The 6,576-nt window shown below is 40.6% G+C and overlaps 1 pseudogene; it reads right to left on the reverse strand.

Annotated features, from left to right (window-relative positions):
• Positions 1 to 2,108: 2,108 nt before the first annotated feature.
• Positions 2,109 to 3,006, reverse strand: LOC102764686 (annotated as a pseudogene).
• Between the last annotated feature and the right edge of the window lie 3,570 nt (positions 3,007 to 6,576).

Here is a 6,576-nt window from a genome sequence, read left to right on the forward strand (position 1 = left end):
TAGTGATATAAAATTAGCATTGTTAGAATAGTTGTGGTTTACAAAATGTTCACAGTTGCCTTGTGAAAAATATAAAATTCAATATTTGTTAACATTTATTTTTAAAAATTTTACTCAATTTCTTTTAGCTGAAAATTTTATATGAATGCAATATTTAGTTTAAGGTAGCTTTAATAATAGCAATTTAAGAGAAAAACAAACAGAACCCAATTCTGTTTGGTTCTAGCCTTTTTGTGTGTGTGATCATGCTGTGCTTTCCGTAGTTGCAATTATATGATGCACTTTTTCATTTTACCTTTTAATTTATCACAATATAAAAATCCTAGTCTAAAATCTGGAAAAGACCTTTTATAAGAAAAGAAGAAAGACATGATTGTTAAGCATCTTAAGAATTTTTTAACTAATCAGTATTTAAGGAATTTTAGGCTAATATAGGATTCAGACTATTTCTTGCCTAGCAATTTTTTTAAAAAAATGTTTTTATCGATTTTAGAGAGAGAGAAAGGGAGAGAGAGAAACATCAATGAAAGAGAAACATTGATGAAAGAGAAACATTGATCAGCTGCCTCCTGCACATCTCCTTCTGAGATTGAGCCTGAAATCTGGGCATGTTCCCAGACCAGGAATCAAACCTGTGACCTCTTGGTGCATGGGACAAAGCCCAACCAACTGAGCCACACCTGCTAGGGCTTCCTATTAATTTTTTAAAACAACTTATAATGATAATTCCTAAATGTGGACAAAATGCAGAGAAAGAAGCTTTCTCACACATTCATAAAAAGAAGGGGCATAAATGGTTAAACAGTTTTGGGAAGCACCATGCAAATATGTTACAAGACTGTAAACACATTCATATTTTTTGGTTCAATAATTCTACTCCAGGGAAACAATCTCAAGGAAACAATAAGAAAGAATAGAGGCAAAACCATGCACTTCAAAATCTTTTTTAAGCGTAAAAATTAGAAAATAGTGTAAATGCTGAATAACATAAATATGTTAAACAACTTGAGGTCGATTGCCGTGATTCAATTATATGCATTGACTTAAAATGTTTACCAACGATATTTTAAAATGTATTTCTCTATGCCCCTCTTGCATAGGTCCTTTTCCATGTTTTTGCTTTGTCCCTGGTTTGGTTCATGTTAACAACATGTCAGAAGTAGTGAGACACTTCTCTACTACACTTGTTTCTGAATTTGTCTGCTATGTCAGGGAGGGGTGCGGTCAGTGCCGGAGGCCAAAACATCACAGTATTAGCATAAAAGACATTGGAAGGCCAATGGACCTTGCTATTCAGCAAGGCTGAAATCAGCACAAGTTTGCTCCTACTGTGATTGAGATGGCCTGAGGCCATTTCCTGACCTGATAATCCTTACATTGTTTACCAAACTTTACCTTTGATGTGCCTGTATGCATTGCTAAGGGGCAAATGTGTATTCAAAGTGAATAAAAGGCAGATGGGACCCAGACTCTTGGTTCCTGTTCATGAATGAGGTTTCTACCTGGCTCCCATGCCTGAAAAATTTATATTTATTGTCTAGTGTATTCATTGTGTCTTAGGCCCTCCTGCAAGTCATCCTGAATTCGCCATGCAGGTCGCGGCAGGTCAGAATCCCAGGAGCTGAACAGATCGATACCTCTGCAGTGTAAAGCTGCTGGGTACCAGGGACAGTATGACAGACCCTGGGGATGCAAGCAACTACAGTGTGAAAAGAGAACTGGTGTGATATAGGAGTGTGATTGTCATGTAGCTGATTGTATATAAAGAAAAAATAAATAAAACCTCAATAGCATTTATTAAACTATATTCTAAGAATAAAACTATCTCTTTAATTTCCAAAAAATCTAGGGCCAGGAGAACAACATGATAAAAATTAAGATTCTTTCCATGTGGATCCATTGGCCTCTGGAGGGACAGTAGCTCCTTAGGCCTCTGTATTGTCGGCTGCAGGGCTTCAGGGGCCTAGTTGTCACGACAAACTGAAGGCCTGTCACACTAGATACTGCTCCCTCCTGGCTGGCCACAGCTGGGGGAAAAGACACCCTCCCCCAAAGGCCCCCACTCTGAGCTTGTTCCTGCCCTGTGCTGTCCCAAAGCTAAATATTGGTTAGTGGGCAAGGTTCCAAATGCGGTAGCTCTGGATCCCTCCCAGGGTGGCAGGCTCCCAGTCAATCTCTATGATGATGTGATTCATCTGTGTAACCCACACAAACCAGTGGCTCTCCAGGAAACTAATAAAGCTGAGGAAAAAGATGGCTCCCAGGATGCCACAGAAGGAATGTAGGTGGTGGCCCAGGCCAAGTCCACCAGTCTTTGCAATGATCATGGTCATGATGATCTGGTACTGGAAGTACATGGGGATGAGCAGCGGAGGCCCAATCAGGAAGAAATGCTCTTGCTGGTGGTTGTAGGGCAGGCATTTCAGCTTCTCGTCGTACTCAATGGGTAGCCATTTGCCCAGGACGAACACATGCAGCATGTTCACATCCTGATCCTTCTGGAAGATGTGGATCTTGGCATGATGCTGAAAGTGGCGATGGTTCCACCAGTTGGGGGAGGCAACCTTTAAGGGCCAGTGATGGGCTTGTAGACACTGTGGCAACAGGCGGACTTCATGTAGACAGAGAGGTGGCCGGCATCATGGTGCAGCCAGCCTGGGCCTGAGAGGTAGAAAGGACAAAGGCCATGGTATCAGTTGGAATCCGGCCATTGCCAAAATAAAAGATGGTGAACCATGCGATGCTCTCCGTGATCATGATGGAAGGCACGGAAGACAACTGTAGCATCTTCCTCCTTGTAGTGCCTGATGACCTGGTGCCCTCCTCACCCCCCTCTCCCGCCCCAGAATGGCGGTTGGGCCATTTAGTGATGTTGTAGACCTTGTGGTTGACAAGGAGCCACTTGTTAGTATGCAGGTTGTGCTTCTGAATTTCCTCCCAGGTGAAGGTGGGCATTGCCACCTCACAGTTGGTGTCTCCCTTGTCCTGGTTCCCCCACTTCTCCATGTTGCCTACTCACTGGGATCCCCTGTGTATTGTGGCCTCCTGGTACGAGTTAAATGAATCCATTAAATGAATCCATTTTTTTAAAATCGTATCAGCAACCTAGCAATACTGGTACTTTTATCAATATTTTACAATTGGGAATACTGAGGCTTATCGAGTAGAATTAATTTGCTCAAGGTTCAAGTCATTGGCATATTAAACCAGTTTTAAACTTTAAGACTTATCCTTATTCTGTGAATAGTTTTATTTTATCATTGGTAGCAACAAGCAATCACAAGATGTTTTCTTTTCAGCAAACTTCTTAAATAAGCAACCTGTGTTTAATTTTTATATGAAGGCATTTATCTAGATTTACCTAGATTTTAGCAATGTGGGAACAATATAAAATATACAATTTAAAATTATAAAACTTTTGTGAAAATAATTGATAGTGGAGGTGATGTTACAGTCCCTGGAGAATATGACAATGGGGACGTTATATAATAAAATCACCTGCATGGGCCCTTGGCTGTGTAGAGTGGCATCTCATGCACAAGTATGTAGCAGGGGCATGGCTGGAAATTGTTTCCTGTCATCTGGAACAGGAGCAATCAACAGGAGAGCACAGGTATGACATAACTAAACAACATTTCAGAAAATCTCTGAAACGTTCTTACTAACAAGACATTTTGTGTCAAAAATAGTTTTTTCAAAATTGATGTAGATAAACTCTAATAGTTTAAACCTAATACATAGACTAACAATGTAAAATAGTTTATTAAAATGGAGCAAACCCAAATAAAAGTCATACGGTAATGTATGTGTATATTTCAATGTATTGCACATAGGTAAAGTGTCTGACTTTTATATTATCCATCAAAAGCCATTAAGTTCAAGATACAAATACATGGTTGTTAAAAAAAAAATAGCTTATTTTTATAAGTTATACCACAAACTCCAGCTCTATAGCTATAACAGGGCTGTGATCTAGCTTTGCTATAGAAATATTTGTGACTTTGGCAGTTGATTTATTTCATTATGATTCCATTTCCTACAGGTAAACTGATATAGCTGCACTGGATTATAGCTCAATTTTTCTCTGGTTCTGAATGACTACTGTTCAATAATTCTACCTAAACAAAATGGTTCTTCCAGTAGAGTGTGCACATTTTATTCTGAAATATACTCATAAATAAGTGATAATTGATTGAACAAATATTGAGTTTCTGCTCAGTGGGGGCACTAGGGATGCAGCGGTCAACAAGAAATATGGATTCTATTTCTTTATTAATGCACTCCTTCAGGTATATGAAGTAGTAAATTTGTTTTTTCTTCAATCTCTCTTTTTAACCCTAGAAAAACAACATCTGCTTCCTACCCCTAGCATGGGTGTATGTATGTACATGTATAATTCCAGGCTTTTTATTCATGTTACCTTTGTTTTCACATTTACAAAAAGAAAGTTTAGTATGACCCCACTTTCCACTTTTATGTGAAAACAATCAAATGTCATTTAAATCAGAATTATAGTTGGTCTTCCAATATAATTCTAATCCTGCCCCACTCTCCCCTCTTGTGTCTGGTTCTTTGGCTTCCACTGCCTGCTACCAGTTGATAGAGTGGTGGTTGGAAAATAATTCCTAGAGAGGGGGTCCTGTCAGTTGAACATCACGGAAAAGGGGAACAGCATGAGAACCATTTTAGGTTCATAAATTGGAAGCCTACACACCCCACTCAGAATATCTATAATAATAAAAGTATAATATGCTAATTAGACTGGATGCCCTCCTAGATGTCCTTCTGGACAAACTTCCAGATGAAGCCAGGGCTGCAAGGGAACCCTGGGTCCTCGGTGCCTGCCAGCAGCCGGAGGGAAGTCCAGGTCCCAGATACCAGAGGGAAGCTGGTGCCAGCAGCCTGGGGAAGGAAAGCCTATTCTTGCACGAATTTCATGCGTTGGGCCTCTAGTATAGATATGTTTTCTTGAATCCTACCATGATTTAAAGCATTTTTATTAATTGCCAATATTGATAGAGTTGGAAGATTTTAATAAATAAAATGTATGTCCAGTTTCTTTCATAAATTAAAAGGCTGAGTACCCCAGAGCCAGTGTATCAGTGTGACCCAATAGTTAGAGCTGGATATAGCTAGAGGGGGGTAGAACAAATCCCCATCATTAAATTCCCTGCCACTCACTAATGGATTATACTGGGCTCACTTTGCTAAAAAGAATTCTCTCAATGGCATTTGAGATTTGAATGCTAGCCTGCAGGCATGAGAAACTGCAAGTTCCTTAATATGTATTTCAGTCAGGCTTCTTACTTATAAACATCGAAAGCTAGTCTAAAAAAGTTACCAAAAGCAATTTGCTAAAGGTAGTAGAAAGTTTGCATAAAATGTAGGGGGAGCAGAAAATCTGGCTTGGAAGTTATGCCACCAAGAACTACAGCCAAATCTTAGCCACGTGGCGTGCTAATCCTGGGAGCTGCTGTACACGGGCTGCAGGGCAGGCACTGTGTCAGGAGGCCGCAATGGTGTCACTGGGCTTCGGTGCTCTGTGGGAGGCTTTTCATTTTTCTACAACACACCACCACCCTCTCCAGCAACCTGGAATCTGTTCAATGCCATGGTCTTCCAATTCTTCTTCTCCTTCTTCTTCTCCTTCTTCTTCTTCATCTTCTTCTGTTTTTTTTTGTTTGTTTTTTTGGGGTTTTTTTTGAGTGATTCTTTCAAGCTTACTAAATCACAAACTCATATGGTATTTTTAAGCAAATTCTGGCCTCTGTCTTGGTGGGGTAGGACTCACAAAATATTGAAAGTGTGTTCAAAAGATACTTGCCATTGACATGGCTGAGCATTTAAGTGGTTTACCTAAAGGCATTTAAAAATTAAAGTGAGCTTCCCCAGTAAAGATGAAATTAAAGCCATTTCTATGCCCCAAGCCATTATTTTATCCATGTTTTTAGCTCTATATTTATAGAAAGTTCTGATCTGAAGGAAAGGATCTGATATGGTAGAACTTCCAGAAATGGTAGGGAGACCTGCATTTTTAAGTTTTTTTAAATCCGCATTTAAAAACCAGTATTTATCAAAACACACATTCAATGCTTTCTGCCCATAAACTTGAATATTACCAGGAGACATCTGATGTTGATAAATTCCTATTAGGTCAAGAAAAGAAACACACCATAAAGTTAACAAGTAATGAAGTTACCTTCCTCTCTATACCATAAACTAGAGGCCCGGTGCACAAAAATTTGTGCACTCAGGGGGGGTGGGTCCCTCAGCCTGGCCTATGCCCTCTTGCAGTCTGGGACACCTTGGGGAATGGCCACCTGCTGGCTTAGGCCCGCTCCCCGGGGGATTGGGCCTAAGATGACAGTCAGACATCCCTCTGGCAGCCCGGGAGCCCTCGGGGTTTGCATATAACCCTTTTATTACACAGGAGTGCCTAGACAGCCTGGGTTAGGGGTTGATGGCTGTTTGCAGACTGGCAATTGACGTTTCAGTGTCGGGGGCCCCACTGGTTTGCCTGGCCAGCCTGGGAGAGGGGCTGAGGGCCATTTTCAGTCTGGCCACAGCCCCTTCAGG

This window comes from Myotis davidii, unplaced genomic scaffold (genome assembly GCF_000327345.1).
Source record: "Myotis davidii unplaced genomic scaffold, ASM32734v1 scaffold927, whole genome shotgun sequence".
Lineage (NCBI taxonomy): Eukaryota > Metazoa > Chordata > Mammalia > Chiroptera > Vespertilionidae > Myotis > Myotis davidii.